This window comes from Protopterus annectens, chromosome 6.part0, assembly GCF_019279795.1.
Source record: "Protopterus annectens isolate FY-2018-M chromosome 6.part0, PAN1.0, whole genome shotgun sequence".
Taxonomy (NCBI): domain Eukaryota; kingdom Metazoa; phylum Chordata; order Ceratodontiformes; family Protopteridae; genus Protopterus; species Protopterus annectens.
Genome location: NC_056737.1, coordinates 1164253630 through 1164281059, shown reverse-complemented (window position 1 = coordinate 1164281059; position 27430 = coordinate 1164253630).

Genomic DNA, 27430 nt, shown 5'->3' with positions numbered 1-27430 from the left:
TTAGTTTATATATATAGTCTATATCTTTCTGGATGAAAGCGCTCATCCTTGGATTTTTTTTTTGGTCTGAAATTAATAAAGTAGATTTTGCGTTCTACAACTGTGTGGTGATTTGCAGCCTGCATTACTTTGAGTGGGTTCAATCCAGCTACTTCTTCTGGCTTTTGTGTTTATGTGCTTCAGTTTGTGCTTTGTGACTTTTTTGGCTATAGCTAACATCACCACTGATAAATTAAGCTGCAATTCTTTCCTCTTTTACTTATGAATGACATTGTTATGTCAGGCAGGCTTTTTTAAAATTTATATGGGAAAGAACTTGTTATTAAGGTTGCAGACTTAGTTGTACACCAGGAATGGACTCATCCTGCTGAAAGTGATAGCCAAGAAACAGGTGCTGGCTTTGAGGGAACGTGCAAAATTCTTGGCTAGGCGTATAAGGGCCTCTAGGCCAATAGCCTAGTATCATCCTACGAACCTATGAACCAACAGCAAGAAATATGGGGTCACAAGGAAGCATTTAAAAGGGTGATGTGGAGAAACATCATTTGATCAATCTCAAAGATTTTTTGTACAATGAGAATACAGTCAACAAATCTCATTTATTCATTTGTTCTTCAATTACCCACTTAATTTGGTTTATGGGTATTCAGGAGACAGGGCTTATCTGTAATGGGTTTGAGGGTACAACAAAGATAAACTAATAATGGATGTTGTAACAGAGAACTGGGTGATACACACAGACATAAACACATAAAGACACTGGCACGCACAAATACATAGTCACAGACAGACAGACAATAAAGATAAACTAGTAATGGATGTGGTAACAGTCCACTCAGGATATACACAAACAGACACATAAAGACATTGGCACACACAAATACACTGTCACAGATAGACAGACAGACAATAAAGATAAACTAATAATGGATGGCTTAACAGCCCACTGGAGCAGACACACATGTCACACACACACACACACACACACACACACACACACACACACACACACACACACACACACACACACACACACACACACACACTCTTGCTTTTGACACCACAACTTCTTCAAGAAGTCAGAAAAATGCATATTTCATTTTCTCGGTGAAATGAACTGCAGACAATCTCTAAGAAATCCTAGCCATCAGTTAGACTTTGCCTTAATTGTTCTTGTTCATCAGTGCATCAAAGGTTCTGGCTTATGGCATTTTTTAAAGCTGCTTTGTTTATAATATGCTTGAGCAAACTGTAGTGTTGCAAAACACCGGTGCAGGTAAAGTACAGAAAGCAAAAACTAAAGCCTCGGTTGAAGTCAAAACCAAATCTATGTCAAGTGAGAGTTCGTCTGCAATCTTTAGCTATTAAAACCTGCTCTGAGTTAACTCACCCTCAAGATTTTCCACAATAAAACCCATTTATGGAATGGGCTTGCTGAATTGGGGTTTCTCTGTACAACATTTTTTGTGAGATGTAGCACTCACACATCAGCATTTTATCCTTCTGCATCTGTGACTTTAGTCTTCATGTGTTTATCACACTGCAGACTGCTAAAGAGCAATTCTCATTTACTGGCCTGGACATTAAAGCATTTATGAAGTCTAAGAATTACAGGCTGATAGCTGGAATTTATATTACATGGTTTTATTGGTTAGATCTTTCTGGTCTTCTGTGTCTGATATTTTTGATTGTTTCTTGTTGCAGTATCTAACTCTACATATATATTCTGTATTGGTATTTTTATGCAGTGTGTCATCAGTACAAATCAGTGGCTAACAAATGCATACGTTTATCTTTTTTCCTTTCTCTCTGTCTGCAGATCCTTGACAATTCACTCCTCTACTTGCATCCAAATGGCTTGTTTATTCCTTCGGGTGGGAGCCAGGCATCCCTGTTTAGGTGAGAGCGTTATGACCTATTAATTCCTCCCCAGGTATAATAGTAGAATTCTAAACTATTGACCAAAGGGGCTGTAGCGCACCCACAGGTGTAGCTGAAGAGATATGGGTTCCTTCCTACCTGACTCTGGTGACACCCCTATAGACCCAACACACCAAGGTGGCAAGAGGGACAGATTTTATTTTAGGTGACACATCTAGTTTAAAAAGGCAATAGCACAACCATAAACAAATTATTTCAACAGTGCAGCAGTTAGCAATAACGCAATGTGAGATATGCATGCAATGAAAACATACATTCACCCTTTTCCCCAAAATTCAACAGAAGAAAGTCTTGACATTCAAACATACACAAAGAAGGCAATATCAATGAGCAGTAAAGCCATACAAACACAGGAAAAAATGCAATGTCATTAAGCAATAATACAATCATAATGCAACAAGACAGATATGAGAAAATGCAATGTCATTGAGCAGTAAAGATTCTTTAAGGCAGCAGTATTAACATGGCAAAATGCAATGTCATTGAACAATGAAGATTTATAGTGCCACAATACAAATGAGAGAATGCAATGTCATTCAGCAGTACTAACACTCTCTACCCCCTTGATCAATTCTAAACAGACCAACTATGAAACACTCTATTATAACCTATTCACTGGCCAGTGACTATTTACAGTCTTGCTGCCGGCATGATGGGGCCCAAGTTGGAGCTCATATGGATTCCAGCTATTAGTAGTCCACAAAGCATTTGTGGGGGGGGGACCACAATCTTATAAAAATGATGGCCAGAGCCTTTCACCACTCCGTCGAGAATATCCTAGTGACCAGGTGCCATGGTTCCTCTGATGAGAAAAGTAGAAAATCATCTACCAGAACTCTGGTAATCATCTATGGCTTATCGGTACTAGGCCCAAGGGAACTCCTTTTTTTGTTGAATCATAGCAGGCATTGAGCTACTGGTTTCAGACTTCTCTCCTGATACCACAAAATACCATCATCCAGGATTTCAGCTAGAGACAGACACAATTTTCTACTTCAATTCCCTATCCCAAAGCACTAGAAAAGAAAATCCAGTCATGCTGCAAGGCCCTTTTCACTTCAGTTACATGCTTCAGTCTTCCCTCTTTCAGCTAATGTTCCAGTCTCCCCTTTCACTTTTGAAATTGTCTTTTATATTCCTGAAAAGGAGCTTCACCTTTTGGTGTAATGGGAAACCTACAGTCTATTACTTCTACATGAAATACAGTGAGAGCTACAGGGCCTTGTTAAATTTAGCCACACACAAATTTAATAGGTACTGATTTCCAAGGGTTTCATGGAAGTATATATACTTGGGCAAGGGTGGGTCAGCATTTACAAGCTTCCTCTCTCTAGCAGAGACATAGGTGCCAGACCAGGAGTATTTTACAGTTCCCCATCCACTGGTCTAAGCTTCACTTGAATAAGTACAGGGATGGACTCTGCTTCACATGGATGGGAAATCTGTTCCAGAGAAGGTGGAGTGCCTGGGATAAATACCTGCCTCTTCAGCACGTCTTGTTAATGTTGCAGGCAAGGTTTAGGAACCTGGATAAGGTGCTCATGATGCTATCTGTTGTACAGAAGTGCAACAAGTCCATTATGGCTGGATCAGAGAACGCTTTGTAGGCCAGGCATAAGTCAACCTTCTGCAGCCTGTAGGAGATGGAATACAATGACATGGCTTTGAGGCAGTCTGCATAGGACTTGTTTTCTACATCACATATTCTTTTTGTGAGAAATCTCTGAGGATAGTCCAGTTGATGTATATGCCTTGCCAGTGCAGGGTGCAACAGAATGATGACATGTTTGGATCTAGATGCCATATCCCTGCTTATAAGTTGTGCAACACAGAATGATTTCCTCACTACAGTAGACGGATGATGGTCAAATATCAAATTACTGTCTACAGGTGTTCCCAAATCCCTAATGACACATTTTGCTCTTGGGGTGCATTGTCAATGTAGTAGTTTGCTGGGGTGGTTTTCTTTCAGAAACATACTATGATGCACTTTTTGGAATTGAGTTTTAGACCATGACTCTGGCAGGTCTATATCACATTATCAAAATTCCAAAATATCGAACACCATAAGCTCGACCTTGGAATGTCGAAATGTGATATACTCAAACGCTCAGAACAGCTAATTTTTTTTCTAAGGGAAAACACATACACAGCACAAGCACACCAAAATACATAATCCACACATACACACTTCACAAAACCCTACACTAAACTGTACATACACTACTAGCTATCCACTTACCTTAACCCAACTCTAACCCTAAGGTCCCTAACTAATGCACACTCACCTTACCCGCTCCCTAACCCTAAGGTCCCAAACTAACGCACACTCACCTTACCCGCTCCCTAACCCTAAGGTCCCTAGCTATTGCACACTCACCGTACCCACTCCCTAACCCTAAGGTCTCTAACTATTGCACACTCACCTTACCTGCTCCCTAACGCTAAGGTCCCTAACTATCACACACTCACCTTACATCGGTCCATTCGCACACTTACCTTAACCCGGTCCGTCACCTTCGCACCACAGTCAAGGAAATAGCAAAGCCGCAGAAACGGCCCACTGAATACTTTCCCTAAGAGAATATTCAGTGTTCTGCGGGTTCGCTATTTCAAGCATTCGCTGAAGAGGGGGTTGATATTAGAACATTCAATGTTTTAACACTTCTATGTTCTAATATAGACCCAACTTTGGCACCAGTTATTAGTCTGTGTTAGGCCATTTTGGCGGATTTTTAAATCTTGGGGGGATTCAGTGGCTGCACCCAATTTACAATCATCTGAGAACTTGGTCAGCTAGAGGCCCTTGATATTATCCTTGATCTCAGAGAAGTAGATGCCAAACAGGAGCAGTCCAGCACTGAGGTCTGAGGCACTCCACTAGTAATCAGCCTTTTGTGGAGGTAGGCTTCCCTACACTAATTTTTGGGTCCTCTTTGTAAACCAGATGGCTATTTAGTGGGTAGGGGTTTATACCTAGTTTAGTGAACTTTTCTACAATGCCAGAGTGGGGTATTGTGTCAAATGCCTTAGCCAGGTCCAGGTAAGCAGAATACGCCATTTTGCTCTTTCGTGACTTTCTCAAAGAAGTCCACCAGGTTGAGTAGCAAGACCTGCCCTTGACCAACCCAAACTGATTTGGGTCAAGTTTTTCAGGTTACCTATGTCATTATTTTGGATATCCATGACTATTCTGTCCATAGCTTTTCATATCAGGTTAGTCAGGCTTAAAGGTCAATAATTCTCTGGGGTCCATGGATAGCCATTTTGGAGATTCTAGTGTGACTGATAGTTCATGTTTCATGCTATTAAGGAGACATCCTAGGATATTATCGGATCCATCAAAGAAGTGTTGTTAGCCTTAAATAGCTGATCTCTGGTAATAGTTGGGGGACTTATATATTTAGGTATTTCCTGAGGGACATCTGCTAGGGACAGGGGAGTAAAACATGAGCTAAATTTGTTCTCTGTGGTCAGGTTAGATCATAAAGCTGTCTCATCTGATGTAAACGTAAAACCTGGGACATCAGCTAACCTTTGAACTTTTAAGAATTGTTTTAGGGTAAACTTCCTACTACTAAGTGACACCCTGGCAAAATTACAAGCTCTCCCCAAACCCTTAGAATACTGCTGCCTATGCAGAATCATTCATGGAAACCCTCTATAGTCATATTAACAGCTACATTGAGAAAGATGTACTTACCCTTATTAAGTGTAGAATCAACTCAAAAACAAGCTGTCTTGGTGGAATCTCAACATCAGTAGGTTGTATAACAAAAGGAAGAAATTCATGTGAAAAATTAGGAGGAGCAATGCCCAGCAATGTAAAAAAATCCCTTATCAACCGAAATGAGCAAATAAGGGGGCTAATCAAGTCTATCAAAGCCAAATTTGAGGTAAAATTAGCCTCCCAGGCCAAGGGCAACCAGAAACCTTTCTTCAGTTATGTCTATAACCTCAAAGGCAATAATTTGCAGTTTACCAAAGTAATTGCAAGTGGTACCATCTATACAAAACCAGAAGAGATAGCAAACCTCCTGGCATACAGACTGGTCCAAGGTGTTTGGTAGTTTTACTGGCCTATCCATATCCTAGTGGTGAGAGTCAGGTGGTAGGGAGACTTGTTGGTCTTGTCCAGTTGTGTACCTATCCCTCAGTGTTGCAACCCCTTTCTTTGTGGTGGCCCCAAAGCTCCATTGCATGGTGACTACTCAGGGAGTATGCCTTTGTATACCAAATCCCCCAGCTTTGTGCAAATGCCCCATGGCAGCATGTGATCTATAAGCTCACACTACAGGGGTGCGACACCCAATGCTCCTGCTAGATGCCCTCCAAGTAGTACATCAGTATCATTTCCCTTCCCCAGAGGGGCAGGCCAGCAATGCCTGCTCACTTCCATCATCCTCTGCCAGCTCCATCAGGTTCATGACCAGCTAATCAGAAGTGGTTCCCCTGAGTCATAGTTCGGGCTTTATATCCTTGTATGCCAGCGGAGGTAGCTATGCATATGTTTATGTTTCACTGCACATTTCCCACCTCTTTTCTTATTCTCTGACTCATTTTTTACTGTGTAATTCCTTGGCTTTCTCCTTTCTGTTACCAATTTCACTGTTATTTTATTCATAATTCCCAGCCTAGTTTATATAGTATTAATATCATGCACCTAATAAATATATGACTTATGAGCCTTGTCTTATGTTATATTTTTGATACATATGTGGTCTGTTTGCATAGTTTAGCTGTAACTGTAACCTGTTTATGCCCTGTAGTCTGGCAATAAAGTTTTTTATCAAAATGTACATGCTGGTTTTTTTGCTGAAAAATGTGCTCTTATTTGCAAGAAAATTAACAAATTATGTTTTTAGGAATAATTTGTTATTATTACACAGCCTACAAGGACCTCCCCACTCACAGCCATGCAACTGTCTTCTAAGTACCATGGCACATGTATTTACATTGCTTAATCTAGCCACATAGAGCTCTCCATCACATACTTACCAGGGATCTTCATGACCTACATGTACTATTACTATAAGAGGCATATACAGCCTAGGTTAAAATCACATTTGAAGGCTGGCACCTTGACATTGCAGCCTTTTAAACTCTTACCATATGGTTGTGTAGCATAGTTTTAGGGATGTAATCCAACAAGTCTGTAAGTAGATGAATGTATGGTTGTTTTGGGAATTTAATCCAATAAGTATGTAAGAAGCTGAACCACTGACATTTGCCTGGCTATAATGCAATTGGCTGCTAGGTATAGGCATTATAACCCATGTTATTCTCTCCATAGGGTAGGTCCATCCACATCGACTTCATGCTTGGCCAACTTGGGAGTTGGCATAATGGTTAAAGTGTTTACCTCACGGACCTATAGTACAGGGTTTGATTTTCACCCTTAAGAGAAATTGACTAAGCTTTAAATGGGCCACAAGGACAATTAGCCTAGTACTTACCTATGAACATGCTACAATAAATGAAGAACAGCAAGCTTTTTCTGAATGATGCTTATAGAATTAATAAGCAACATCTCTCCTTCAAAATATTAAAGTCATGCAGCAAAATAATATACACTAAAGCCCCCAGACTGCCCAGAAAACATCGCTGCTATCTAAAACATAACTTGAAAAAGTATGTCATAAAGACTTTATTTTAATTGAATTGCTTTTGTCTTCATTTTTCTTTGTGATATATGAAGACATATTGTTTTCAAGTGCCTGTTTTGCAGCTGTGAAAACTCAGATACCTTTCCCAAGATGACCAGTCTATATACAATCAACGGTGACATGTTAGCTCTTGAATGCAGTTTTTTTTTATAAATTGCTTTCACTTATTTGAATAATCTGAGAAATGGCTGTACACATTTTAATACATGCCCAGTGATTCAGTTGTAGCAAATGACACTGGTATTTGCATTAATATCATTTACATTAAGTACAGCTGATAAAAGTAAAAAAGAATAGCGACATTTCATAATGATTGATAATAATAACAAAGATGCACACATACACACGCACACACTTTCAATAGAACGTCAACTTAATTCAGTATAAAGCTTTGTAATTGCAAACAAGTAGTTTAAAAGTGGCATAAATATACACATGACAGTAATATCAGATTTGCATATTTAAAACAGAAGTGAGCTGAAATATTTGGCAAGCATATGTATGAGAGCTTATTGCCAGGAAGAATGCATTATATTACAACAGGCTAGTTTTTCATCCAGCACTTTACACAACTAAAACTGACACACTTACATCCTTTAGCGGTTGTATCATTGGTAATCATTTGTTTAGTTTATAGTTTTGTCAAACAATAAGGAGTATAGGTTCTAAGGGTGCTTGTTTGGATGTATATTTTTCAGGAAATGCACCTGATCTGACCCTGGAAGCTGAACCATGAAGAACTGTACATAATAACCTCAAAGTAAAAATATTATATAATAACCAAAAAGTGTTTTTGTGAATACATAAAATTCTGGAGATCCAAACATTGACGGAAAAGAAGCAGGGAATAGTCTTTAGGGCAACATTTCATATCTAACATATGGCATATATGAGAAAAAGCAAATGTAACTCAAAAGCAGATGGAGTAGACAGAATGAAGCTAGCATTAAAAGAAAGAGTTTGAAGGAAATAGAATATTAGGCTAGAATCTAATAAGCAGTAGGGCAACTGAAAAACTGTCTCTGCATAATGACAATACCAAGTTATTAATGCATCATCAGAATGAAGTGAGTGTACCTTAGCAGAATTGTAGAAGAGCCGATGTATATATTGTAATCCAACTTGCTACATACTTGGGTTTAAATTAGACCACTAACTAAACTACAAAAAGGTCACATGAGGAAGCCTGCTGAGAACCATGACAAGGTTTATGTTGCTATGGAAATTTTGTATCTGTATGTTCAGTAATATAGTTTTGCAAATTTTTGGATATTGAAATGAGAGGGTTAATATTAGAGACCTGGAGAAAATATTTTAATTTTCAGAAAGTTAGAAATGAAGTTAGCAATGTGCCTGGCACTAGCATACATTATATCATTTAGAAGGGATTGGCAATTTAGTTTCCTGTATGCACTTACATTGATATCAAAACAAGAACATTCATCCATCTACCTACTTAAATGAATTAACTATTGAATATTGGGGATAATGGTCTGTTATGATATGATAAATAAAAACACAACTGTACATGCAATGATAGTTTAACTAACCATTTTTAGAAAAAAAACAAGTCTTCTTATTGTGGGTTTATGCAGAAAAAATAGATGCTTCTCAAAACTCAATAGTGAAAACTGCACATGGCCACTTTAAAAGGTCTACCTCTTGGAAGCTTTTCTAATTCGTTTTGTACCATATAAGACAATTTAAAGAATTATTGCAGGGTTATTTTTATCTGGGAATACTATATGTTCACATATCTTATGTTTAACTTGAGAGAAAATAAGAAAAAAAATACTTTCAATTATTATTATTATTATTTGTTTGCACTCAGGGATTGAGGCTTGGGGTCAACAGTCAGTTTATAAAAAAGCATGCTTATCACAGCAAGATTCAAAATATATGGCAGCACTAGGGACTATAGTCACAGTTTATATGAAAGCAGGATCCCTGGATCACATTTCCAGGAGTTGTTAGACCTAGGAAAAACACCCTATGCGACTGCAGAACAATCACAGGGACATACCCCCACTTCATTACAGCCCGCAAGTGCTGTAGACAGAGAAGGCCAATCTTAACTGACACGTCACATAACAAGACAGGCACATGTTTAATTAAAACTGCCTCAGAGAATGTCTGAAAGTCAGAATCTGCACTGACATTTACTGGATATGCTATTAGTAGCTATATGGCCAGTGGTCAGGACTATAGGCGATTGTCTGAGAATAAAATAATATTGTGTGATGTGGCTGTTGGAGGTGGTTTGCCTACTGCAAGCAGTGGAACATTTTGTCTCTAGATCACATCATGGCAGTAGTCCATTCATTTGATAGTTCTAATAGCAATACCTTTAGAAGGTACCTCATTAGCACTGACTTTAGCCTTCCATCCTATAGCCCATGCAATTCACTTGACTATTATTAGTTATGTAGCCAGAGTATATGTACGCAGTTCAATTATTATTTGGTTCCAAGAAAAGCAGCACAGCCGAAGGGAAGGCTAGTGGAAATTAATCCTATAACGTTTGTGGTAATGTTTGGGGAATCACAGGAGCAGTGACTATTAGCTAAGGTCTAATGTTAGCATATTAGTAATGTGGTCGACTGCTGTGCAAAATAAAAGCATGGCTCTAACACAGAGGGATGCAGTCTAGGAAGAATATTCCAATAAAATCATAACAAATGCTATAAAACTGGTCTGAAAGAGCAATATAAACCCGAGGTAATAAAACAGGTTTACACCATAACTAATGAGAATGGGGTGAGGGGTTGGTAAATTTGTGATATACTAGAAACTGAGTTTAAACAAATCACTATGAATGACTAGAAAATATTGCTGTCGTTGCAGAGAATTTATATTTACGGAGGTGAAGACCCATTTGCTGAATAACATTTTTACTGGTACTGATAACTGTCATGTTGAATTTATAGAGGAGAGGTGTAAGAGAAATTTCAACCATTGTGCAAATATATTTATTTATTAATATTTGTTAATGACCTTGCCCAACTGGCCAAAAGTTGTTTTTCTACGGAAACACAGACAGCAAAGCTCCATGAAAAGAGAGGATAAAAATATCAGAAAAAAACTTGATAAAATAATGTGACACGTATAAAATGAGAAAGCAGTTTTAAAATATAACAACGGTCATCAATATATTAAAAAAAGTGAGCAAAATAAGCTTAAAACTAAACACCCTGCAACTGCCAACGACAGAACATTCAGTGGGAAGAAACTGATCAGGAGGCCAAAGAATAGAAGTGTAAGGGAACATTAAAGCAAGCAAAACAGTAATAAAGATTAACACGGCAGTGATCGCCACTGAGTAAAGTTTCAAAAATAGTGCATCTTATTGAAAAACTTCAAGGGCATCAAAGGTAGGTTATACACATATAATTGTAACCAATTCTATTGATATTCAAAAGTGAAACAAATAACACTCAGAGAAGAAGAATCTATAGCACTCAAGTCAGCAGGAGGCAATTTGATTATGTATAATATCATTAACAAATAACCGCTACTGTAGAGGTGCCAGTAAGTGCTCAGTATTTAGCCCAATCACAAAGTCAGACGGATCGAATTACAATGTGCCATGATCAGTGGACGTGGTAAGTGAATGCTGAATTGTCACAGATTTCATGTACTCAGTTCTGTGGTTGTCTTTTGGAAATAATTATCGTTGGACAGTGAGTGGTGAAAATACTCACTAGTTTTGAAGCTGCTATATATGCTTTATCTATATAGCAAAGCAAAGATTTTATGCAGAAATCTTTTTTTTTTTAAATTCTCTTTATTGTTTTATTCATCATAAATGACAGACAGCAAATAGTAACAATATATACACGAATAACAAAAATACATAGAACCTTAAAAACAACTATGTACATTTATACATTGCCCAGTTATGTAAAGAAGAAGGAAGACAATATAACATTTGGTAATACCTAAAGGAAGCATGTAATCAGACTAAAATAAATTCAAAAAGTATTCTCCAAAAATCTTTAAGAAAAGGTTTTTGATTCATGTTGTAGAATAAGTATTTATGTGCCTTGATGTGCTTAATAACTAGGGTCTTGAACCCTTCCCAGGATAATATTTGCCTATTTTTCCAGTTCAAGGAAATATAATATTTAATTAACATGATGATAGCGATCAAAACTCTGTAGTTCCTCTCAGGTAACCCCGGAGGTGGGATATGGAGAATAGTAAATTCCCAAGAGAGAGTAGACTTTTCGTAACCAATTTTCTCCAGTATAACTCTCAAGGCACACCATAACCTGTAAGTACATTTGCAACTCCAGAAAACATGTAATATATCATCTATTTGATTTGGGCAAAATTGACATTGAGGGGAGTATTTGGGATATATTTTATTAAGTATGTCGGGAGTAAGGTACGCATTATTCATTATCATGAGCTGAGTATATTTAAGTTTTTTAAGGAGTATAAACCTGGAACTAATTCTTATGGCCTTAGAAATCTGGTTATGGGTAATAGAAGTATTACGTTTTAGCCAAGAATTGGAAAAGATGAGTTCCTTATTTGTTTTAAGTGCCATGATAACTTTATAGGTATTTGAAATCCTTTTTTTTTTTTTTTACTAAGAAACAAGTTCCACAGTGTTTTACAAGTTGAAATATCCTTATCAGAAACTAAGGGATTCTCCAAGTAAATATGGACTAATTCTCTAATCTGTCTTAATATGATTGTATATTTTTTAGGTAAGTTCAAAATAGTTCTTAGTTCCGAGAGAGACTGCTGTTTATAGGGAAACAGATCGGAAATAGAAGTGTACTTGAGCAGGGGGTATTGTTCCAGATTTAGCATGTGTCCATTCATTCTTAAGTTAGGGTTAAGGTGTAGTGGTTGCAGAGTATTAAAGGGATAAGTTAAGTTCAGGGAACTGAAGTGGTTTTGAAGTGTCCTTATACTAAATTTAATGCATTTTATTAATTTAACATTGCCCAAAATTTCTTTGTTCAGGAAAGGTAATGCCACTGGGTTTATGCTTAAAGATTTAACGTAATTATTATACAGGATGACCCAAGCCAGTGCCCACAAAGAGTGGGTCTTATTGTAGGAGGCAATGTTTAGAATTCTACTTCCACTGATTATTTCAAAGTATGTTTTAAAATCAGGTAGACCCAGTCCTCCCTGTTCCATGGGGAATGTAAGTCTCAAATAACTAATTCTAACAGATTTGGGGGGCCAGATAAATTTTGAAAGAAGAGATATAATATTTCTAAAGAATTTATTATGTATTATAGTCATTGATGCATTAAATATATATAAAAATCTGGGAAGAATGTTCATTTTAATGATAGCCGTCCTGGCCAGAAAAGGAAGCTTAAGATTAGACCATCTGTTTATGTCACCTCGGATATTAGACCAACATTTTGTCATGTTATCCTGATACTGAGAGGAGTTCCCTTGGGAAAAGGATATCCCAAGATATTGAAGTTGTTGTTTAATACTTATACCTGTATTAGCGAAAATATTGGGGGAAGGGTAATAAATGTTTATCGGAAAGATTAGTGATTTATCTCTGTTTGCCAGGTTAGTGAAGGAATTGATGGAAGAAAGAATTTTAATCGGATCTGATCTGGGGAGCGTAAAGTAAATGATTAGGTCGTCTGTGTATGCAGAGAGATAAATTTTGGTGTTAAAAATACTAGGTGTGTGATGAAAAGTTTTCTGTTTGATCAAAAGGAATAAAGGTTCAATGTAGAGGTTGAATAATAATGGGGAGAGGGGGCAACCTTGCCTAGCACCGTTGAGAATTTTAATTCTGTTAGATATCTGTTTATTTATTTGTAAAATGGTGTATGCATTAGAATATAAGGTTTTAATTGTGTTGATAAAAGAGTTTGGAAAATTGAAAAAAGGGAGACTGTTGAATAGAAATTCAGTGCTGATACGATCAAAGGCCCTGGAAGCATCAATTGCTAGAGCATAAAGGGGAGTTTTATTTAAGGAAGAAAGAGAGATCATGGCTTCCGAACACAGTGTGTGGTCTATAGTTTGTCTACCCATGATGAATCCAGACTGTTCTGGTGAAACAATGGAAGCAATAACTAACTTCAGTCTGTTAGCTAAAATTATGGCCAAAATTTTCATATCTATATTAACAATAGAAATGTGTCTATAATGCCAGGGGTTTTTGGGGCCACCATTATGTTTTGGTATAAAGATGTTTCTGGAGGCATTCAGGTTTATATCCTTAAAACCAAAGGTAATAATATTATTATACAAAAGAAGCAATGCTTTAGAGATTTTTGTAGTAAAACATTTATAAAATTCTGCCGTAAACCCATCTGGACCAGGTGATTTATTAGGTTTAAGGCTATTAATGGCCATAGCTATTTCCTGCTTAGAAATTTCCCGGTCTAGAAGTTTCGTTTGATTCTCCGACAGTTTAGGGAAGGTTAACTTGTTATAAAAAACCTGTAACTCTTCCTTATTAGCAGAATTTTCAGTAGGGTCATATAACTGAGAATATAAGTTTTCAAACAGACCAATAATCTCAGTAGTACCCTGATATTCCTTCCCCTGATGTGAAATTTCGGAAATAAATGGAGATGACTTATTCATGTTTATCACTCTGGCCAGGAATTTAGAGGGGAATTGAGCAAGCTCCGAATAATTTGCTATAGATTTAATTTCATGGAAGTTGAGGTCGTTCGCTTGCATAGATAAAAGTTCCTTTTGCAGCAGAATCATTTGTTTTTTTAGCTCAGAAGTGTGTTTTTGTTGGATTTCGGTTTCTATGTTATGGAGTTTAGAGGTAATATCTGATTCCTTCTTATTGAGTAGTTTCTTATAGTATGAGGCTTTATTAATCAGAAAACCTCTGATCATAGCCTTGGTTGCAGCCCAAGAGCGGTCTAAAGCAGTCTGTAAGGAGTTACTGGATTGGAGAAATTTGTCCAGATAGAGCTCAACTTGTGAGAGGATTTCTACTTTCTTAAGAAGGTTAGGGTTTACTCGCCACCAAATAGCTATGTTCTTTGAGGGTCTTATGTCCTTCAATTGAATAGAGAGAGAAATCCGAGAATGATCGGAAAGGCTTCTGGGGTAATTGGGGAAAGAAATATCCTGGTTGCTGAAAGACGAGGAAATCAGAAAAAAGTCCAATCTAGACCAGCTTTTAGTGCAGTTAGAGAAAAAGGTGAATTTGTTATTTTTATGGGTGGTTTTAAGAAAGATATAGGGATCAAAAAGGTTATAGTCATCCTTAAGCTCCGACAAGGATAGGGTTGCAGAGAAATTAAATTTAGCCTTAGTATTTTTGGATCCTGTAATGAATTCTAATCACCCCCTACTATGTAGTAATGATTAGGAAATAGAGCAAGTAATTTATGAATCTGCATAATGAAATGTTGCTGACCTGAGCATGGGGAATATATGTTTAAAATCAATATGGGTTTGTTAATAAATGAGCACGTTGCGACAAAATAAGACCATCTACCATCAGTATCCGAGTCACATTTTACTATGTCCAATATAAATTTGTTTTTAATTATAATAGCAACCCCTGCGCTATTAGATTTGGCCCCAGAAGCTATTATCTTCTTAATCCAAGGTCTTCCCCTGTCATGGTCCCATTGATTGTCAAAAAGATGAGTTTCTTGGACAAAAACAATGCTAGATGTGGATTTAAGAGTCAGATGCATGAAAAGTTTTTTCTTATTGGTATCTTGCAGTCTTTTGATGTTCCACGATTCTATATCCAACATTTACCTATAAAACCTAAGAAGTTAAGAGAATGGAGTAAGATGGAGAATAAACAATTGTCTAACATTCTTATATGGTGGAACAAAAATGAGTGGGCAAGTATAAAAAACCCTTCCTGTTTTAATCCCGTGCCTAACCACCACCCTCTAAACCCGGAAGGGGCTGGGATATTAAAGAATAACACTAAACATAGTAACCTTTTACGGCATTTCTTGGGTCTCCCCCGAGTGGAGAGACAGATACATCCCAGAATTTTATTCCTGAAATGCCAGCATCTAAAATGCATAACAATCCCAAGCAGTACTAACATACACTCATAGCTCAACTATAAAAATGTTCTGAACATATGCTTGACCAACTATAAGTGTGACAGTTAAGATAAGCCAAAGGGGTTGGCAAATCTGGTTTAATTAGTGTTTAGCTAGAGTTGCACTCATAATAAACTTCCTGTTGTTATGTAACTGCCACTGGAAACAAAAGGGGAGAAGCGACTATCCCCATAGTAACAATTAAAACTTGTAAGACATGTAAAAACTATTAGTAAATACAATAGTCCTCTATCCTAAAGACAAACATAGTATATTAAAACCAAGGAAAAAGAAAAGTAAAAAGAGATTAGCATAATTCAACCAGCTTACTGACAGTTCTGCTTTTGATAAAGCCCTTTGTGTGACTCCATTAGAGATCCCTATAATGAATAGGGTACCCAAGCAGCTTGATCCTATCTATCAGTAAGAACATCCTGCGCACTCTTAAAAATCACCCACACACCCTATCCAAACAGGAAGAAAACTCATACAGACCCTAAAGTAACCTGGAGAATGTCCCATCACATTTGAGTTAAAAATAATGAAAACTATTACTCAAGCACATAGTGGAGTTAAGAGAAACACATATGAAAAAACAATATTTTCTACATTTAGGTGTGCTAGGTACCCAGAGTGCCATATGCTGTTTAAACATCTGTCACCTAGCAAAAAATGCGGTATATGTATAAGGACATACTCCAAAAACCTTATAAAATAAACAAAGTAACTCAACTAAGCAATGAGCTTATTTCTCAGTGCAGGGACATTAGAAAGGATCTGAGTGGGTTTGTCTAACCCTTCAGGTGATCAACAAACAAGACAGTCACCGGAAATATAACTGAGTACACGATGCCAGCTGTAGAGCTCAATGCACTAATTTGCATCGTCGGTTTTCCTATCTGTTGTGGTTGGAAATTAGAAACCACTTCAGTACCCCTCAGAGTGCACACGCTTTGTCTGGCTAAAACATAGATCAAGTAAATGTTATTAACTTTTCCTGTCCATAGGCTACAGCAATTGCTCACTAAGTGTGTTTTACAACAAGAATAAAGCCTGCACTCTAATATATCATAGTGTGCTAACAACACAGTGACTAACCATAATGCGGAAGTTTGCTTAAACATATCATTAAATTGAATTAAGCACGCTGTGCTTATATTCAGATTAAACAAGAGGGTGATATATGGTAAATCAAGACTGCCTCTTATAAACATGAATCAGTACATTACTCGTAGGATTAACAGTAGGATAAACACATATTAGTGAGGCAACTCATTTATAAATGTGCTTAGATTCAAGTACTTAAGAAGTAGTTTGTAGAATCTTACATGGAATGCTTTGCAAATTTGTATATTATACAATCAGGCGAGAAGCTCCGTTTTAAAATAAATGACATTAGAGTGTAACAGTTCGTGTAAGTGTCTTATAGCCAAGGCTGGAGTTATGTAACAAATAGGCAAAACACACTAAGAGCTCAAGCTACATGAATTGTGTCCACATCGACAGAGCAGAAGGGAGAAACATTCAATTATTGAAAAATTAAGCTCCTTATTTCCGGTTAGTTGTCTGCTGACGATGCAGGGCTTCTTAGTGAGTGGAGACCTAAAACGTGGACAGGGCTGTTGTAAAGCAATCCAGTTAAGGCTTAACAGCAGTATCACTTTAAGAAAAACAAAAGGGATCATGGTAGTAGCAGAGGTGAAAGTTCCTGCAGCACACAGCCAACATGGAGGATATTTAGCCTTGCAACTGCATTCCGAAGGGAAAACACAAGGGAGCAGGACTACAAAATGGCCCCTAAGGATGCTGAGGTGATCATCGTTCAATAAATCGGACAGAAAAGATCCAGAAGCAAGACCAAAAGAACCTTTTGAGGCTAGCGATCATGCGATGCACAATACTTAATGTAAGTTAATGTTTTATATAGCAGGACCAGGACTCTCTTTAAAAACTTGATAGAATATCATTGAGGCTTCATTGGCATTCTGAGCAGATAACTTGGATCCTAGATGGTGAAAAATCAAGGTATTAGGATATCTCATTTGGAATTTTATTTGTTTCTTAATTAAATAAGCGCAGAAAGGGTCAAGCTTTTGATGTTTCATCCTAATCTGAGATGGTAGATCAGATGAGAGGGATATTTTAGCTCCTTTCCATTCTATAAACTTTTTGTTTCGAGCCGCTATTAGCAGTTTGCTTACATGTTGGTAATTAAGTATTTTCACATAAACAGATCTCTGCTTTGTTTTATCATAAGGTGGTCTCAAGGCTCTATGGGCTCTTTCAATTATTATTTGGTCCGAGAGAGGAGATTTATCCAGGAAAATGGCAAAGATTGCAGATATGTTTGCCAGCAATGCAAGGTTGTCTATATGTTCCGGTATGCCTCTTAAGATAATGTTGTTGCACCTGGACCTAGCTTCTAGGTCCACTAATTTCTGCTGCATGTCCAGAATACTTAGGGCATTAGACTTTTGTTCTTTCTGTAGTTGTTCAATTTTGATCTCGTTGTCAAAAACCTTAGCTTCTGTTTTGTCAATTCTAGTGAGTATTCTGTGTATTGATTCACTGAAAGTTTTAAGCTGCTGAGAGAAGCTTTGAATTGCAGTTTGGATAGGCTGCAGGGCCAGTTTCAAGTCCTCCATGCTGGAAGGATCAGTTTTCACTTTAGCAGGTGGTTTTGTAGTTTCCTGTTGCTTGGCTGTTCTAGCCCTTTTAGAAGTTGCATCTTTCTCTGGTGATGAGATAGCCGAGAATTTAGCTTTGGTACTTTGTGTTTCCATGGAATCAAGTTCATAAGACATATCACAAGGAAAATTAAAAATTCCTTTTCTTATCCTTCTTCTTTTTATCTCTCTTATTTTCAGGTGAGTGTAGGCCCCAGAGCCCTAGGCCACATGGACAGCCGGGAGCAGAGATGTAAGCACACAAGATCAGAGTTAATCCTTCGGATAAGGACTTCTGTATCCAAGACTGGATAAAGAGATTAGCCTCAGGTAGGTAACTTAATGCTGAAAAGAGATTATTATTCGCTGGTTTTACTTCTCTCCCAAGGAATAAGGATGATAAGTTAATTAGAATAGCAGAGCTAAAGAGTTACACTGCTTATAGGACGGCATCCATCTTAGATCTCCGATTTTATGCAGAAATCTTAAGAATCTGTTTATGATCTTCTAATTATAATCACTCAGGTGTTAAACAAAAGATGCTTGCTGTATTTTAAATATTTTGTGTCTGTCAAAGATAAAACTGGAATAACTAAACGTGTTTTAAGTACTCTTTACAGAATATAATTAGCAGGACATTAACAATGGCAAATAAAGAAATGCTTTATTATAAAACAAATTTAGATGTGCTATTTCATTTTAAAGTTTGTTCCCTTAAAGCTGTTCACACAGATTAACTCAAAAATGACTCTCACAGAGAAAAAAACATCAGAGCCCACCAAACAGATCAAGCTGTTAAATTATGAAACTAATATTTCATTCAAACATAGCCAGAGTTATTAAACAGAGCCAGAAGAAATGAGAAACTAAAGTGACAATTAATAGAGAGATAAAGACACATTAACTTCCATCTCAAAATATAGGAAAAGGGAATGTTAATAGCTAGTAGAAATATGATATGTTTTTAGCAAAAAGAAAGAGTTTCAAAAATTGTTATGAGCAGCGCAAGATATTTTGGAATAAAAAAAAACAGGAAATAGTAGCAATGATTAAAAGGTTGCATATTTAAACAGAGAATAGAAAAGCAGCTTTTTTTCTGGAATAACTTGATTCTGAACTTTATGGAACAAAGTAGAAACATCAATATTGACTGTGTACCTGACAAAAGAAAGCTAACTGTCTTCAAAGTAAATTTAAATTTATTTTTATTATCTGCTGATGAATGCAGTGCCTTAAAAAAGGTTTGTTTATTTCCAGTAAAACAGTGAACACAGGCAATTCATTAACAGAGCTTAAATTACTACTGTCAAGTTAAGTTTACAATATTTACTGAGAGAGTTGCCACCCGAGACTTTTGATACTGAATGTTTAAATGGAAAACTACCTTTGATCCAACTTTCCACCAGACTATATCAGCAGTTGAAGGTACCCATGATACAAATATTAGGTCAGGTTTATGGAAACCAGTTAATAACAAATTGTTTAATTTATCTAATGATGAAATTGCAGCATTTTTCCTTACCTAGCAACAAATATTGTGAATAATGAGTAACTTTGAGATTGTTCTGTGGACTGCTGTAACTTTTAGACATGTGCCATCTTTGCTAATAATGTCCCTATCAAAGCATTGATATTTCCCATCCTACTTCAACTGTATGTGTCTCGAGTTGTATTTCATTCATAAATAATGTGGCGGGGGAACTTAAAACATAATATGATATTCATGTGATTTCAGGATGTGCAACGTGCATTTTACAATTCCAAAATAGAAAGTGGATCTGGAGACTATGTCAGAATACAGGTAGGTGGCATGATAACGCTTTCTGAGCTGTATACTTTGAAGATGGTCTTAGATATATCCTTGACCTGGAGAAGGTAGCAGGCAAATGACCCACATACACTGATATGTAATCTAAAGCTGGTTTTGAAGCAGTAGCTCTGCAGTAAATTAGAAAAATATTTGTACCACTCCAAAAATGATAACAAGAAATGTCCTATGAGGTGTAGCTCCAAAAAGGACATTACTAAGTTGCTGTAGTGTATAACTTTGAGATGAGGAGTTTGTCAGGAGTTTCACAACTGCACCATTTTAGGTTTTATAATGAATTTAGCTAACACTTTTGGGCTAAGAGTTTGTGTCCCTCTTTTTAAGAGTTTCTTGTATATCCAAATGTCATTCAGTATTGACATTATATACATCAAAGGTTCCTGTAATTCCTTGCTGGATGCTGGTTAATCACTCAGTTTGAAGTTCAACATTTATTTTACATAATCAATAATAGTGACGATAAATAATGAGCTTATTATGGATATAGGCTAATGCGTCATTTGATTTTACAGAATAAATCTTATCTCAAGGGATTTACCACTAAAGGCACTCACACCCCACTGCTGGACTCAACATTCCCATTCTTGACCTGCAATTGTAGTGACTGCCTTACTGAAATTGTACTGTACAAAATGTGCATTTTGTGTCTCTCAAGAATCAGCTACAAAATTACTACAACACAACCATGTATGCACACAGACTGTGTTCTGATAATAAAGGCCTTGTGCCAAACATCAGCCATTTAGCACACACACACACACACACACACACACACACACACACACACACACACACACACACACACACAAAATGAAAATGTTGTGTGTTGAATGTACATTCCCTGGGGTTCGTTAACAATTATGTAGGCTTCGCACAGAGCCTACATGATTTAAGCATGTTAGTGCGATGAGAAGCAACGCTCATTGAATATGCATGCTGCTCATTGCACTTTCATGTTTATAAGCACATTTTTGTGGCCAGCAGAAGTACTGGCAGTCATGAAGAGGTGCCAAGAAGATCAAGCACACAATGCAAACAAAATGGCTCGGCAGCCTGTAGACAAACTTATCATGTGAACATGGGTGGCCAACTTATATAAAGTAAGAACAAGTTGCTTGAACGAATTAAGATGCTGAGAAGTTAAATGGAGAGTGTTCACAGAATACAATGAGATTAGATCAAAAATAAGTAAGGGGGAGGGTAGATGGAGAAAATGTACTCAGATAATGCAGTTAATTGTGCTTATGTCACAAAGAAACATTTAACTACAAAGATGTAATAATAATTAATTGTGTTCACAATTTTTGACCCATGCACATAAATAAATATGGACATGCTAACAAAGGATGTGAAAGGCACACAAAGCAACAATGTAACACACGGGAATTAATGTGATATAAATGTTAATAACATGCTGATTTGAGATAACAGCAAATACAGTGGCTACATTAATGGCTATTTGCATAGATTGCAGTTATTGAATATGGCATGCATATACAGGGAATATATGTGTGATAATCGCCAGGACTGCTGTATTCTTCAATTCATCATGTTTAATGACCCTTACAGATGTTGTGTCATGCTCATCAGAAAGGGACATGTTTTGCCATCTGTTGTCATTGGTAACCATAGAAAGGGGCTATATTAAACATGCACGTGTTGTGTATTCATGTAAATCCTAAATAGTAATATAATAACATTTAAAATACACACGTGATAAATGGCAACACAGATCTGATGACATTTCATCAGTTTAAGGTCTGCATTCATAAGTGGAGAGCATCTACTACATGATTATATAGTGGGCATGCTTAGAAGATAGTATAGTGAACAGTGCCATAACAACAAATAAGCAGCACAAACACACAAGAAAGTGTCCTGACACAGGCCCAATCAAACATTATTATGATTTTGCATCATGCCGTAGAGTAAGAAATGTCATGCAAGTCCTCAAGTCCTATGAAATTATACAGTGTGAAGAAAAGAATTACAGTAATACATAAATGTTTGGTGGAAGACATGTAAAACAGTGCATTCTTATCTAAAAAATAAATAATGCCTGTGAAGAATCAATGACATACTCAACATTTGCATCTTGCCAGACTCAAACACATGCCTGAACAGATATCAGACTTTGATGCCACAGAAATAGGCATACTGCATGTGACATGAAGAACATCCTTGAAGGGCTTACAGCACGTTCCTATTGTAATGGTTATGGCTCCCCTACTCTGGAGGGTGAGACCTTAAAAAGGTGACCCTCTGACTGTGCCATAAAGATGTTTTTAGCCTAAACCACTCCTGTCTGACACAGTTATGGGACAAATAGATGTTACCAGATTCAAACCTCTGTCTATCCTATTACACACTCTGCATAGCTGTGCACCGACTGTGTCTGCCACATGATGTAGTGATGGATCTTGTGAGCAGTGCAGTATCAATGTTTCTTCGCTATGGAAGCTGTTTCTGTTTTGTACATGCATTGTCCCACAACTGAACTACACTCTATCTGTGTAGGTATGCTATACAAGTCAGTACTGAATGCATGTATCACAGCAGCGCTCACACCATGACATTTGTAGCAAAAAACGTTTCACTGCCATGAAATTACAAAATTACTTTTTATTTGTTTGTGCAACATAAAAGTTGATAATAACTTGATTCAGTGTTATTTAACATTAGAACATTCATATAAATCTTCCCTTTCCTGGAACTGAACAACAAGATATGTAAGTCCACTGGCAAATGACATGTGTAAATCACATGCACCACAGTGGAAGCCTTAACACAGCTGTGATGCTGCACTCATGTGAAGTCATTAAATCATATGTTTGTGTAGCAAACAATTTGTATGAGCTAAAATGGTTGGGGAGGTTTCTCTCACTGTAATTGTGCACATTATAACAGAAGTGGATGTCATTCATAAATAACATGATGTTATGAAGAATGAACAAGCTACTTACAATTGTTGCTAAAATCATGAGCTATTTTGGCATTTGAAGCCATGTCATCATGTTCTTGTTCAAGGGATATGTGTACCTGTAATTTCTTTAAAAGACTGTTGCTATATGTTTATTTGCAACACAACATTGCCTGATGCCAGGTATACCCAATTACTCATGATGTGTAATGCAGTCATCACTATGATGTTAGAATGGCAATCATGCACAATGTGTGTATAATCATAGATTCAAACACATCTTACTAAGGCAGAAAAATACAGATCATTTCTTCATTTCCTCATGCTACAGAAAAATCCTTATTCATTCTCTTAGGAAAGACAAATTTCATCAAGTGGTACCATCATTATCAAATAAAGCATTGCTCTGTGAAAAATGAGCAGATGGTCTTATAAAACACTGCTACCTGCATGCACATTCACAGTCATGTTGACACAATTAAGTCTAAGGAGTAATGGCTGGATTCGAACTGATTACTTAAGATCACAATTTACAGAACATTGCCTGAACTGATGTGCCACACAAAATGGTGCTTTATAATTGCGGCAGTTCACATTTGAATGGGTGATATCACCATTGTTTAATAGGATATTTCCGATTAAAAGGGAAGGAAAGTGTTTAACGAGCACAGTAACACCACACAGCTACACATCCTATATGAACTAGAATCCTTCACTTCACAGCATGACAGACAAACCCACACTCCCAGTAGTCAATCATTACTGGATTTAAACTTCATACCTATTTAGAGAACACAGTATTAATGGCCAGCACCACAGGATAAGTCATTCTACAACTGTGACTTAGTACATTTTTGAAATCATGATGTAATCATTGTGTTTCTAAAAATGAGTTTTGACTAAGGGTAATATAAATGTATAGGGTAGCCCTCTGCTAGGGTATATAAATGTATAGGGTAGCCCTCTGCTAGTGAAACATGTATTCTACATGGACGTTTACATAAAGGGTGTTATCATGGAGTGAACTGTATATGACAGTACATACAGTCATGCTATTTAATCAGTACTGGATTTGAACTGCCAACCTACCTAGTTATAGAACCTAGAAAGCAGTATTAACTGCAAGCACCACAGGAGAAGTCTAACTTTTATAGTGAGATAGTGCACTTTTGAAAGGATAACCCCATCAGTGTGCTTCAAAGAAGATGTTTGTGGTAAAAGTGGGATAAGGGATGTCCTCTCCCAGTGTAAATGTTTCTCTGGAATTGCAGTAGATACAGGGTTTATGTTAAGGAAACTATATGTATCTCACATTTAAGACACACACACACACACACACACACACACACACACACACACACACACACACACACACACACACACACACACAAGTTCATCACTGTCAGAGTTGAACCACCTATCTAACTAGTTACACAATCTAGAGTGCATGGTATGAATCACAAATGCCATAGGAGAAGTCTATTTCTAAGATAATATAGTGCACCTTTGACAGGATGACCTCATCAGTGTGTTGCAGAGAAGATGTTTGTGTTAAAGCCATGATAAAGTGCAGTTATAGCTGTGTTCAAAGTTAAAGTTTTATCCTGAGTGTAAGTGAACACAGCACATCTGTTGCTGAAGCTTTACTTACCTGACACTAGAAACATATACACAAGTCTACCACTGTCAGATTTGTGCCACTTGCCTAACTAGTTGCACAATCTAGAACATCCAGTATGAATTGCAAGCACCCCAGGAGAAGCCAGACTTAAAAAAATTTGAAAGTGCACATTTATAAGTATTAAAATTTCACTGTTGTGATAATCAGCTACTATGTATAGCAAGCTAGGGACATATGCATCTGTCTGCACAGGCCAGCGTAACAGCACTATGTTTGTCCCAAGTAATTACATACTTCTCTGATAACATCTATATACTGTCGTTCATGTACATTGTGTTGCTCATAGTGACATGTATCCCCTTCAGAGTAAGGGGTGTCAATAACAATCACAACTGTAAAACAGTGGATTAGCAAACAAGCAGTCATGACAGTTCATACTGGGATGACTGAATGCAAATAGTAACCATTTATTGTGTCAGTGTGAGTTGCATTGGTTTATGCTTGCATAATGTACATTTTATGCAAACAGATACTTCCTAAACATGACAGTGTACTTCTGAATAGCACTGATAGATTATATGTGAAAAGTTTACACTACATTGCAACAAATGTGCAGGTATAACCACTGGACTACAGACATACATTAAGAGACTGAATTAATTGAGTCAACATCACTGTGAAATCCAGATACCTTATTTTCAAAATTCAATTAACACTTACAAAAGTTGTACAACCTACTTACATAATCCTTTGTTGTAATTTTTTAAGTCTCTATCTGAAAAGCAATGCAGTCAAGCTCATTTGCATGGTTGATGTCAAAGTATATGTGCATGCCTAGTCATATATTGATGTGTTGAACTTAGAACGATAATTACCAGTAGTCTATGGTGCTCTGTGGTGACCTACATGAAAATAATCAGTATACACATACAACCATGTCTGAATCTGACGGAATACAGAACAGATATGTGTTATGGTGATGTGTCTTGTGTTGTGATTGACATATTTGTCATGACAGTTGCAGCCCTTCAATCCTTATATGTATGATACAGTTGTATTATGATTCACATGAGGGATGAAGCATTGTTATCACTGGTGGAAACATGGCTTATGGAAACAGTTTTGAATCAAGGAGGTTTATTTAATAACACAGAAGGGGTTGGAAGAGGTAGACAGTTGGTAACAAGAATACACATTTGTGTTTTGTTGTGTTATCCTGCATTTTCTGACCTATATAAATTTACAAAGTCAAATCTATGGCGTTTCATACTGCTTCCAACTGGCAATGATTCTCAAGATGTTTTCAAGGATAGGTATGACAACAGCAAACTTTAAGATCCATAATGTGTGTTCATCCTTTGGAAACACTATACACTTTAGTTGTATCGCTGTGTTCAGAAACGTTTTTCCAATATGGATGCAGATGGTGTAGGAGAGTGGAAATATGATGACGACATAAGAAGGATACAGTTTTTTTTAAACATATGCATCAGGGTTGCACACATAATATTAAGATGTATAAACATTAAATTAATATATGACATATGTCTAGATTCAAACCCTTGACAGTATAAAATAAAAGTGTATAGATAGGAGGATTATCTCAGCTCAGTACATGGGAACTTAAGAATTACACTTGACACATTTGAAGAGATGCTGACAACAGATGCAACAGAAAATGTAGGCATCAGCCTTCATCACTGTAAGGACAGATGTAACATTCCATAAGGTGGACATCACATCTATCAGCCTAATCCATATGTTACATGGACTACCTCACAGTAGTACTATCACTCTGTATTTCTATACTGCATAAGCCTTCATCACCATAAGGACCGGTCTAGCATCCCATAAGGAGTATATGACATATATCAGCCTAATGTTACAAAAACTGTGCCACAATAATATTATCCATCTGTATTTCTATAGTACAGTGGGGCTAAGCACATTTGTGCGATGTGAACCGTGTTAGTGCATCTGAAATTAAAATCTTCAGCTTTTGCCATAACATGTGAAACGTTTACTGTCACTCATCATTGGTGCACAATTCCAGGCTCTGCACAAAGGCTGAGGACACTAAATAGGGAAGAGAGATTGAGAGAGAGGGATAGAGACATAGGAAGAGATTTACTTATGGTCCATTACTGCACATCTTTGTGTTGCGTTACTCTTTGGTTTGTCATCATAATTCTGCAGGCAAGATCTGTACAAGACAGTGCTCCCAACAAGGAGTAAGCATATCAATACAGCAGCAAGATAACTCTGTGTGTGGAAAATGTATAGCCAACATGCACACACAAGCGAGTCATAGAAAACATTCAGGTACACTTTAGCATACATCTGGATTCGAACCTTGACTCAAAGTTGAAATATGACAACAGGCTGAAGCAAAGGAGAATGTATGTGTCAGAACCATGGCTTTAAGCTCAATGCCAAAATATATGTCATCATCTCCCTTGGGAAAAACTCAGTTCCCTTGAATTACCACATTGGTGGTAGTCCACTGAACACAGAAGGCATTATAAGATATCTGGGAACACAGGTTGACAGCAACCTCTCTTTTACCACCACGTTCCCACTATGGTCAGAAAGTCCTTCTATGTGGCACATCTCATTACTAAGGGTTTTGGATCCAGGAAGAAAGAGGTCATTATCTCCTTCTACTCTTCCCTAATTAAGCCAATCATTGAGTACAATGCCCCATTTGGCATGCACCTCACTAGTCACCTGCAACAACTGGAGAGGCCACAAA